General features: G+C 43.2%; 1 protein-coding gene across 8 annotated transcripts in view; it reads left to right on the top strand.

Moving 5' to 3' along the window:
- Positions 1–335: 335 nt before the first annotated feature.
- LIFR (LIF receptor subunit alpha) overlaps positions 336–11,459 on the top strand; it is a 57,050-nt gene continuing 45,926 nt past the window's right edge. The window contains exons 1-3 of one of the 8 annotated variants that reach the window (XM_051642285.1): positions 336–447; positions 8,828–8,934; positions 9,683–9,807. The gene's annotated coding sequence lies outside the window, so the exon portion shown is untranslated. Of the gene's footprint in view, positions 448–733; positions 852–961; positions 1,126–1,473; positions 1,494–8,827; positions 8,935–9,682; positions 9,808–11,459 lie in introns of those variants that run through there. The other 7 variants (XM_051642287.1, XM_051642286.1, XM_051642284.1 and 4 more) reach the window with 7 other exon arrangements.

The following is an 11,459-nucleotide window of genomic DNA, read 5'->3' as shown; positions in this document are numbered from 1 at the left end:
GCAGCAGGTTCTCGGGTGCCCGCTGGGCACCCAGCGAAACCAGCGGCCGCTGCGCTATCTCCTAACAACGCGGTCCCCGCTACCCCCTCGCCACTAAGCTAAGGCTTAGTCATTGTGTCAGCCTGAAATCCCGCCTCGCTTCCACCCGCGACAACCAGGCCCACCGGCGGCACGCTCCGGGCCGAGCGGCGGGGCCGGGCCGGGGGCGGCGGCGCCGGGCGGTGCGCGGCGGAGGCTCCTCCCGCGGGCAGCCCGCCAGCCCTGCTCCTCCGTGCCTCCCTCCCTCCCTTCCCTCCTTCCCTCCCGCCCCGGCTCCATCCCTCCTTCCTGTCGGCGCTGCGCACTGCTGCCCGCTGCAGCTGGGCCGGCCGGGGCCGCGCCGCGGGCAGCTCCCCCCACGCCCTCCGCGGGATGCGGCTGCCGCAAGGCACAGCCGGGCGGCGGCGGGTGAGTGCCGGGCCCGGGGCAGGGCCGCTGGCCGCCCCGCCGCGGGGGCTCCCCGCCCGCACCTGGGAAGGGGTGGCGCGGGGGAGGGTGCGAGGAGAGATGCCCCCTCCATCCCTCCCTCCCTCCCTCTTCCCGCCCCGGGGAGGTGCCGGCGAGGCGGGGGCGGGGGGGGGGGGGGTTTGGCAGCCCGGACAGGACTCGGCGGGGCCGGGGGGGGGTTCGCCAGGTTTCGTGGCGGCGGGGGTCGCGGGCGGGGCCGGGGCGGGGGGCGGGGGGGAACCAGCAGGGCCCCTCTGCCGCTGCCCGGATCCTGCGGCTTAAATAGAGGCTGCGCTGTGTCACACGGCTCATTCCGCTGGCCGGCAGGTTGGTGGGTCCGGGGGCTGAACGGCGGGTGAAAGAGGGTTTGTGCCTCTTCGTCTGTGCTTTGGAAATATTTTGTTGTTATTAACCATGATTGCGTTTTTTTTTTTTTAAATAAGTAGCGCCCTTAAACAAAACAAAACAAATAAATCCGGCGCTTTGAGAGGCGGCGAGCCCGGGGCGGCCGGGGAGCCCCCGGCGTCGCGGCTGGGCTTGTCCTGTGCGCTGGGAGATGGCGTTTGAAAAAAAAGATCTGGGTAGGCTTGGAGGTAGTTCTGGGAAGAACATCAGTTCCCGTGTTAAGATCCGACGCGTGTAAGTAAACTTGGACTTGGGCGTTTTGTGCTGGTGTTCCTGCGTCTTGCTTCCTGTAGGAATCGATCGTATGCAGGGTTTGGTTTTTCGTTGTAATCGGTGGTAGGTGCCTGGGAAGTTTGCTGTCAATGAGGAGCACAGCTCTGGGTAGGTACTATGATCATCTAGTGCCAGGGAGTGTTAGGCTGGGAACTGTTGCGTAGGAATTGTGGTTTCGATTCTTTTCGACCAACTAAAATCCCTGTTTTAAAAATAATCAAATATTCATATTCCATAACTGAGCTGGAGATGTCCTGTCAAATTCTCTTCGGGAAACACGGGCACTGAGTAGCTTTCTGCTGTGTTTGAGACCCAGCTTCTTAACTAAGGTAATGTGATTTGTCTTTGGTATCTCACCTGGAAGTCTGTGCTGCCTTTTTTTCCTTAGTGTAGAAGAATTATTTAAATTCTTTTAAAACTCTTAATTCAACAGAGTTAGTATCTGTGAGGAAGGTTAAGGTCTGTGTTCCCACAAAAATCAGCATGTGGTGATGCCAGCTGAGGCTGTATGTTGTTGAATGTAGATCCATCCCTGCAGATGTGCTTTATATATAAAGCTTTGCAGATCCTGTAGGGAAGGATGCATGACCTTGATCTGCAGACAGTCTGTGCTTGACTTTCTCAACCAGTTCTGGACGTTTTTGGTGATAAAGGTAAGCACGAGCATAGAAGAATCCTGGATTGGGCCCCATTTTGAATCAAGATCAAAAACTGTGTTTGATGAGGGGAAGGATTAGGATATGAAAGAGACAGAAGCAAATGCAAGGAGTGGATCCACAGAACAAGTAGTGCTATCTGTAGTTAGTTAGTATTGCTCAGCATGGGTTGTCATTGGCTGGGTAGAGGTCTGCAGGTTACTGCCGAGAGGTGTGCTAAGGCTACTAAGAAAAGACAGTCTAGTGTGCCAGGAGGCTGCAGGGCTGTATATTGAAACTGCAAAATGTTGCATAAGTCCACAACTGGAAAGCTTAAAAATCCATTGACTTGAAGCTGGTTTGAGAGCAGAGCTTTTAGGCAGTCAGTAGATACCTGATTCTGTTTGCTTTCTGTTTACTTAGTCTTTACTTCATTTAATCTTATCACTGTTACTGTTTCACCTATTCAAACTTTTTATCAGCGTTATTAAATGATAAGAGCTTCCATTGTGCACTCTCCAAACCTACTGCTTTAGTCACTTAGAGCAACCAGTGGCAAGCACTATCTATGTGTTAGATTGTGCAAAATCCCTTTACAGGTGTTCTGAGGAAAGGAGAGACTTAACCTTTAGGTGAGGGTGTTCTCACAGACTTGCCCAAGGCAACTCAGGAATACCTGGGAACAGCAATATGGGTGGAGAGGCTCTCCAAGAAATCTAGGGAAACTTCTTTTCACAGGTGGCAAAGCTGCTGCTGCTCCTTTAGCAGGGAATTCACAGGGCTTTAATTTTCAAGTGCTTCATGAGTTACAGACTGTGGCTGTATAGTCATGTCTGTTTCAACATCAGGCAAGCTCAGAGCTTTAGTAAATGTAAAAAAAATAATCTGAATTTATTAATATCCATAGGTAATGCTAGAGCAGTCTGTAAGTCTATTAGAAAACAGCTCTCTTAGAGCATGCATATTAATATTGTTTAGTCCTGTGCATGACTGACAGCAAGTCTTGTGCCTTATGGAACGATACATTTAAAATAAGTATGTTAGTAAAAATTCCACCTGACCAATGAAACAGTACCTCAAGAAGAATGTGTCTGGCAGTCTTAAACAATAGAGATGTTTATAAACACTGACTCTGTCTTGCACACTGCAGTGCATCACAAGACTTACGCAGATCGATTATTTTTTCTGCAAATGACTCAATAGATGATGTGACCAGGTAAACGAGGTTATTCTCCACTTGTGCTGTGTGCTGGTGCTCAGAGTACTGTGGAGGATGCTGAATTCAGGGGCTCCTCTTTGTTGATACATTGGTTGGATGAAAGCAAGAATTATCTGATACAGTTTTAAATGATAGTACTATCTTGTAATGATCTTATTTAAGCTGTTGAAGGGCAGCTTTTGTATAATGAAAGGGAAAACAGAAAAGAAATCTGGAAACTTTTTTTGGAATTAATTTTGTTCCATTTTCAGTAATGCATAATGATGTAGGACAGTTACAATAAACACTGGGATATTAGATTGAGACTGATAAAGAAATACAGAGCTGATTCAAGTGAAGGGATGTTAATTAGCAGGAAAGGTCTGATGAGGGAAGTTTTAAGACACTTGCATAGGTAAGAAGCATTGAGAATTCAAACAAGATACAGTGTTTTTTTGAGAGGGGACACTGCTTCCTGTGAGTTAGACATTGATTTATGTGCCTGGGGAGATGGAGAACAAGTATTAAAGTGAGTTTTACTCCTTTTTCCATAATTAGCTAGGATTAATTGAACTGGTACAATGTTTTGGTGCATCTTTTCCCCTGAGATTTAGTTACAAATCCTTTTTCATTGTTAGGCATCAAATTTCTGTCTAAAAATAAGAAAGAAGTATTTCTAAATACAGCTTGACAGGTGATGGTACCCTGTGCCCCCAGGCTCATTGGCATATTTCATTCCATAACCAATTTAATGTAAAAGAGAGAAACAGTCCTTGGGAGCAGGAGCCCCTGGTCCTTCGCTTCCCGTGATTGCCCTCTCACAAGGACATGGAGTCCTGCTTTCAGTCAGTGGTTCCTTAAGTCACAGAGAGAAAAGTCATCTACAGAAAGACTGGAGAGTCTCCATCCTGGCTTTGACAGGTCTCTGGGGTGGTCAGGGGTGTTTCCCACATCCCAGTGAGTGCTGCAGTGGCTGGGCTGCCTTAGAAGAGGGAGCACCACTGCTACATTCTTCTTCTGTGTCTTTAAAGAAAAGCGATTCTGCAGAATATGATTCTGTGTTTCTACCCACATTTCATCAGTAGACACAGGCAGGGAAATAACTGCATTGTGAATCTTGGGTATCTAAGCATCACGCAGGTGTTGGTGCCCCTGTCAAAAATGAGACTCTGCATTTATGCATACTGATACCAACAAAATTTATTATCACTGTTCTCCCACACGGATACTTAGCTGCAGCTAAATGGGATTTTGGAACATGTTTGTTTTAGGTTTAAGCATCAAAATTTGGGGTTTTGGAAGCACTTAAATGTCCTCAGGCATCTATTCCAGGATCTCATGGATCTCTTTCAGAGTGATTAGCATGATAATGATGGAGGCTATATGAATTCCTAGATAGCCAGAGCTGTTTTCTTACCTGCCTCTGGGGAAGTTGGAGGGGCAGCTAGGATACTGATCACCAGCAAATGCATGGGTTCCTGTGATCTTTGCCTGCCTTTATTGACTTACTTCTAACCTAACAGATATTAATTAGAATTAATAATACCTGGAGGTTCTCCTCTGACACCAAGAAAAATTCCCAGGGCCTGTTTTTCATATGCACCATCAGTTTTTTGCTGATCATGGCTGTCTTCCCTCTCTGGAAGATCTGTAATCCCTAAAAACTTGCAGGCTGTGGAAGCCATCCCACTGTGCATCTACAGGGTCCTTACGCTTCCTGCAGGAACCAGAAACTCTCAGCAGGGACTTCTGCCACTTCGCTGTTATCTGCCTTTCTCTGCTGTCATCTCTTGGAATTACTCCTAGTAGTGAGTGGGTTTCACTGCAAGGAGAAAGTGCTTAAACTAAAAATAAGTCCTAACCCATTGGTATGAATGTTGGTCAGGGTGTAAGGTCTTGAAGGGCATATGTCTCCCCTCCTTTCCAAGCATGGTCTGGAGTTGGCATTGGAGTGAGGTCAAAGACTGTTGCTACAACAGAGACAGCTTTCCCTTATCCCACAGGCAGAGAACTGCTGAGTTGTCAGCTGTTGAGTCCAAATTATGCCTTTTACCTCAGGGAGCACAAGTTATAAAAGCACGTGTCATGGAAACAAGGACAGCACTGTAGCAATTCCCTTCTTCTGCCTTGCTTCCTACTGTGCCAAAACCTGGGCCCACAGCACAGCCCACAGCAGAGGATGGGCAGCATGTGTTGCCAGCTTAGTTTTAGGAGAGCCCTTGGGAGCAGGATGGCTCCCCCCTCTCTTGGGCAATGTGTTGGCAGGGAGAAGAGTTTCCTTTCTCACCTCTAAACGCAGCAATTTAGGGGCAGCTTCCTGCAAAACTAAAGTGCACAGCCTTTCAGCCAGCCTTCGTCTCCTGAAATTTCCTGAAGTCTTAAGTAGCTAAATCAGTGCTTTCTTTGGGTTGCTGTTATGCTGCAGCATTCTCCTCACCAGCCAAACGGTTTCACTGATAAAGTAACATTGATTTAATAATTACTGTGGGGTTTTGGTTTTTTGAAGGCTTCTATATTGATGAGGAACATTATACCAATCTTCTTTGCCGATACAGCTTACTGCTTTGTCATCAACAGTGAAAACCACTTTTTTTTGGTTTTGGAGTATAGATATATTCCTAAAGTAGAGGTGTATATTTGTACTTGATATGTACCTATAACTTCACTGGTAATAGCTGTGTAATCTTGACTGAACCTTAATAGCTTTGTATCAAGGTAGCCTGGTAGTTTGTAGTGCATAATCATGAAATTTAAATAAAGCAATATATTTGTATGATTTCTTTAGGTGATAAACACTGACTGAAAAGTATGCTGGAATGCTGCTTATGCTTGTATAATATTACCATTATTGCATAACTTACTGAAAGATGTAATAAAAGCACGAGTAACATGGGTGGTTGACACTGTTAGTCTATTTCAAAAATGGTCCATGTTTTGCTTCTGGGCCTCAGCCATCCATTTAAACTATTTTTGCTCCCTGAATAAATCAGCTTCCCTCCAAGTGGAAATGCAGGCTCAATTGACTTCTTAGCTTGATTAAGCCTTTGTTCTGGATGCTCTAGATATGGCCTATGGCAAGCTTTGCTAGTATGGTGAGCAGAGCAAGTCAGCTCTATTCCAGCTGACTTTATACCCTCAAATGACCCCACATTGTGCCCTTTGGCATGCAACACATTTCAGTCTAAAACTTAAAAAAACACTTTATTTCAAGTACTTTGAATGTAGGTGCACAGAAGAAGTTCCTTTGGAGCCAGATGGTGACCTGGGCCACTTGCTGCAAAGTGGTCTGGTCTAGAGTTGGCATGTTGGTCCCAAACAGTGCAAAGGCAAGCCCATCTGCAATATTTAGGCAGGGCTTGAAGATACCTCTAAGTTGCAACACACCAGGGTGGTTTGAGCATCTCTGATGTTTGTACTTAAGTTAACTTTACAACTGCATTTTTGTTTACTTGCATGTTTGAGAGTTGCATGGAATATCCCACAGATCTTGGACATGCAAGAGGAGAGAGAGATTTGGACAAGTGGGAGACAGTCCATGGCACTGCTCAGCGTGGGGCTGGCCTGGGTAGGCAGTTGCCTTTTGGGACTGGCTGGTAGTATCTGCCTTAGCCTGGCAGCCCTTCTTCCTTCCAAACAGTACTTACATGGTTACTCAGAAGCTTTTGTGCCCAGACAGCAATTCTGCTCACCGTGTGAAGTAAGCTTGTTCATATGGCTGACCACAGAATTGCCCTTCTTGAACTGAGTGATCTGATGGCCTCTCTTAACTATAAAATCAGTGAGGACAGAGGTTCAAAATATCTTTTTCAAATACTTGGTTTTAATATTACTGCAGGGCAAAAATGTTTCTTAAATCAAATGAACTTCAGAAGAGAATTATAGTCGTCAGTATTAGAGGTGGGGCTTCTGCCGACTTTGAAGCCCAAAGGTGAATGTAAGTTATAATTATTTCAACTAGAGCTAATTTTCACGATATTTCATGTTTTGGATCAAGTTCAGTACTTGAAATGGCAAAAGAGATGTTTGATCTCTTGAGGTTTTACAGCCACTCTGGAGCTAAAACCAAGGAGATAAGCTTTTCATGTTTAATCCTAGGCAGAGAGAGAGAGAGGAGGAAAGACAGGAAAAACAAAGTTAAAATGTGATTTATTTATATTGTAGACTTCAGCATTGTCCTGAGTTATGTGGAACAAGCACTGAAGTACTCGGTGTGTGTGAGGTGTATGTAAATATCAAACTCTTCTGCTAGGGTTTCTGTGGGTTCTGAGGATAATAATATCTCTTCCCTAGAGTCTACCTGTTCCTCTTCCTTTTCCCCTCCTTCCCCTTGCTCCATGCTTTTCCAAAGGTCATGGCTATGAGAAGTCTTTAGTGTACAGGTCTCCAGGCACGTAAGTCATAATTCATCTGCTGGAACAGCATTGTCACAATTCTCAATATAGAACAGCTGCCTTCTCCAAATTAAATGGGACTGCCGTGTTTCTTTGTCAAAATGCTAGGAGTAAGTTTTGGAATAAGATACTTCTGACAAAATACTGCTTGATGCTTCAAATGACAGGATCAGCCTGGATATAAATCCACCAAACTGTCATGTGACTCTTATTTTAAATCTTGTCTCAAAATCTGGAGTTTGTCCCCTGAATATTGTCTTCTTTCACTATTAAAATTTTTATTAAATGTGAGATCTGTGCAAGAATTATGCTAATCTACTCTGACGCTGGTGTAATTTGAACCCAAGACTTTAATCTAGGAAGACTTGTATTAAGCCCATATTTAGAATATTTTTAGGAATGTATCCAATTTTATTTTATATTTCAGTCAGTTCAGACCATCCTTGAAGAGCTTTGCCAAGACTTAATTATCTTAGCTTTTCACAGTGTGCACTTTTCAGTGGAGGTCTACTACATGGCATTGACTCTCATACCTCTTATATTGTGGGTTATGATTAAATCCTTTCTCTGTGTAGCTAATTGAGAACTGTGATCAAGTAGCCTAATTGAACTAAATAGTTGCATTGTTTTAGGCTTTGTGACAACGGATAATCTCTCAGATTCAAACTGCTCTAAGTAATTATTTGGTTCTGTGCATAAATTGACTTTGTACTGGATTAAACCATTTCCACTGCTAATGAATTTTTTTTGCTCTTCTGCTTTGGATTGAGTGCTATTGTAAGGTAGTCTCACCCGTACAGAATAAGTTGTGAGGACTTTTTTTTTCAGTGAGGTATTGAAACAGGCTGCCAGAAGAGGTAGTAGAGCTACCATCCCTGGGGGTGTTCAAAAAACAGGTTGACCTGGTGTTTCGGGAGATGGTTTAGTGGTTAGGGGTTGTAGGGCAGATAGTTGGACTTGATGGTCTTGAAAGTCTTCTCCAATCTTGATGATTCTGTGATTTTGTGAGGTTTACATATTTATTTGCTTGAGCCATGAAAACTGATACTTTGAATGTTTTCCAGTTGCTTCCCTGTATTTTGACTAATGATTGGTGCAGCTGGTGTTAGAATGTGAATAATGTATCCTTAAAAACATTAGATTCTTGTCTATTATCCTTTTACCCTACTGTATATATGCTTGCTAATCAGTAGGTAACTGATTTGAGTTGGAGTTCCGGCAGTGATTACTGCAGAGAAATGGGAGCAAGCACTGAGTATTACAATAGCAGCCTATAGAATTGGGTCACTAACAGGCTTTCAGCAAAGTAGTGTTGATTCTCCTCCCTACACGCTTAAACTTAGAAAGTATATTTATAATTCCACATATTTTTTGAGTGATTATATAGTGCAGTGGGTTATATAGATCCTGTGGATTATATATTTATCTTTTCACTTCAGGTACCTAATGTGACTGCTCAGTTCAGCACTTGGCTCTTCTATACTGCAGACTAAGGACCAAGCCTGTCACAGGCTCCTGCAGCTGGGCTCCTGCCAAAAGTGCAAATGTAAGTTTATGCATACCCTTATTCTTAAGATTGAATCAGTCATATACTTGCATGTATATAGCAGAAATAGAGAGGTGATTGTCCCCCTGTACTCAGCACTGGTGAGGCCACACCTGGAGTATTGTGTCCAGTTTTGGGCACCTCAATTCAAGAGAGATACTGAGGTGCTGGAGCGAGTACAGAGGAGGGCAATGAAGCTCGTGAAGAGCCTAGAGAAAAAATCTTATGAAAAATGTCTGAAGGAGCTGGGAGTATTTAGTTTGAGGAAGAGGAGGCTGAGGGGAGACCTCATCAGTCTACAGCTATCTGAAAGGTCATTGTAGAGAGGTTGGTGCTGGCCTTTTTTCGCAGGTAATTAGTGACAGAACAAGAGGGAATGGCTTCAAGCTGCAACAGAGTCGGTTTAGACTGGACATTAGGAAACATTTTTTCACAGAAAGAGGAGTTAGACACTGGAATAGGCTGCCCAGGGAGGTGGTTGGGTCACCATCCTTGGATATGTGTAAGGGTTGTTTTGATGCGGTATTGGTGGATATGGTTTAGGGGAAAACATTGTAGAGTAGGGATGATGGTTGGACTTGGTGATCCCAGGGGTCTTTTCCAACCTGAATAGTTTTATGATGCTATGTTTGCAAATTCAGGAGCAGTATGTGTGTATATATGGTTACTGAGGCTTATTATCTTGCACAAATCAGCAGTTTATTTGTCACGAGCAGCACTCCATGGCTTTTAAACACCTTCTTTTCAGAGAGCTGAGGTGATCTCCGATAGCAATAAAGCTGCTTGTTTCCTGGGACTGGCAAAATAAGATTAATAGGATGCTGCTAACCGCAGATATTTGAAGAACTGACCACTTTACTAAGAATTTAACAGGTATTGGTAATAATTTTCTTCAGTTGATCCCTTCTTTTGAAGTTATGTGCATTAATTTTTACTATCTTTAATGATAACTGATTGTTGTTGGTTTTAAAAATTTTCTTACCAAAAAAAAATACGCTTGCAACTTGCATTTCAAATACATGTATGTACCTCTGATCTTTTTAATCTCTTCTGCTGCAGCTCACAAAGGCTTTCTGTGTATGTTATTCTAAAGTCAGATACTTACACATCCCTGAGGCATGTGCACTGTCATCTAAATATATTCTGCAAATACGAATCTTGAGCAGATCCAGTGTATAGCTCTTTAATACGAAAAATTGCAGAAATGGGAAAAGCAGAGTACTCTCCAAAGATGTTTGAGATAGCCTTATTTTTAAATGCTATTTGCATTCTAATAACTTGCTTCATGGTGAGATTGCACAAGGTTTTGTAGAACAGGATTTCACCAAAGGAAAAAGAACAAGAGGTTGGTGTTTCACACCATCAAATTTACATTTGAGGTTTTGCAGGTCTCTGGATTTAGACAGGTAAGCTTCTAAAAACATGCTTGGCCTTATGAGTCATGTGCTATATATCTGGATGGACCTGATTAAATGCATAAAAAGCAGAAATTTACGTAAGGAATAAAATACTGGAAAAAACGAGGAAAAGAAATTGAACCAGAATGTGTCATTCATATAACTACACCAAAAGGTCTGTTGCCAAATTATTCTTTCTTCTCTGCGGTTAGGTTTTCCCTTGCTTCTGCCTTCTCCCTCTGTGCCTGGACACCTCAATCTGTAGCCACTGGAGAGATAATTTAGAATTGTTGCACGTCTCTCATTCCCACAGTCAGACTTGCTCAGCACTTTGGAAACAATGGCTGCTTCATTGCTGAGTCGTGAAACAAAAAAGTTAAACATATCAGCAACAATGCATGAAAAATGCGATTAAGAGCCTTCCACGGGAAGAGTTTTTTCCATGCCAGTGTGTAGGTATATAGAATGTATTGGTGACAGAAGCTAGTAAGTAAGAAATCCTCCTTCTTTTGTACATCATCTGCCAACTCAATGCTGAGTCAAGTAAGCTGTGAGATTTAGTAATAATAGCAGGAAGGAAGAACCCTGTTAAACAAAGATAGCAGAGCTGGAATGAGTTGGGTGTGTAAAATTCAAGGATGTTTTTCCCTTTTCGCAGCCCTTTTTTATAGTCACCCTTGAGAAGAGAAAACAAAAATAAAATAACAATAATAATAATAAAAAAATCTCCAGGAGCAGAATCTTGCTTGCTAGGGAGCAGAGACAGATTCAAGTTACAAATGATACAGTGATGGTCATGTGAAAATGATATGAAGCTGTGAGATGAAGTGCAGTAGTGGATTTAAAAATTTCTGGTTTGTATTCTTACTCTAAGTGAGAATGAGGTAAGGAGAGACTTCTGGAGCTTAGTGCATGTCGTTAGTAGTAGTCTCAAATTTCCATGAGCTGCTTTCAGTTTTAAATCAGGTGTGGCATCATTAGCCTTACAGACAATGCTGTCTCAGCACTTGCTGATAGCTTATTTACAGGGATTTAATTCACTGCTTTTCCTAAATTTTAAAAGGAATTATAGAAAAGTATTGCTTTATTTTACAGCAATAAAAATGATAGATGTAGGTCCTACCCATC

The sequence above is a fragment of the Apus apus genome, chromosome Z, assembly GCF_020740795.1.
Source record: "Apus apus isolate bApuApu2 chromosome Z, bApuApu2.pri.cur, whole genome shotgun sequence".
Classification (NCBI taxonomy): domain Eukaryota; kingdom Metazoa; phylum Chordata; class Aves; order Apodiformes; family Apodidae; genus Apus; species Apus apus.
The sequence above is the reverse complement of the archived record's forward strand: the minus strand, read 5'-3'. Positions and strand labels throughout refer to the sequence as shown.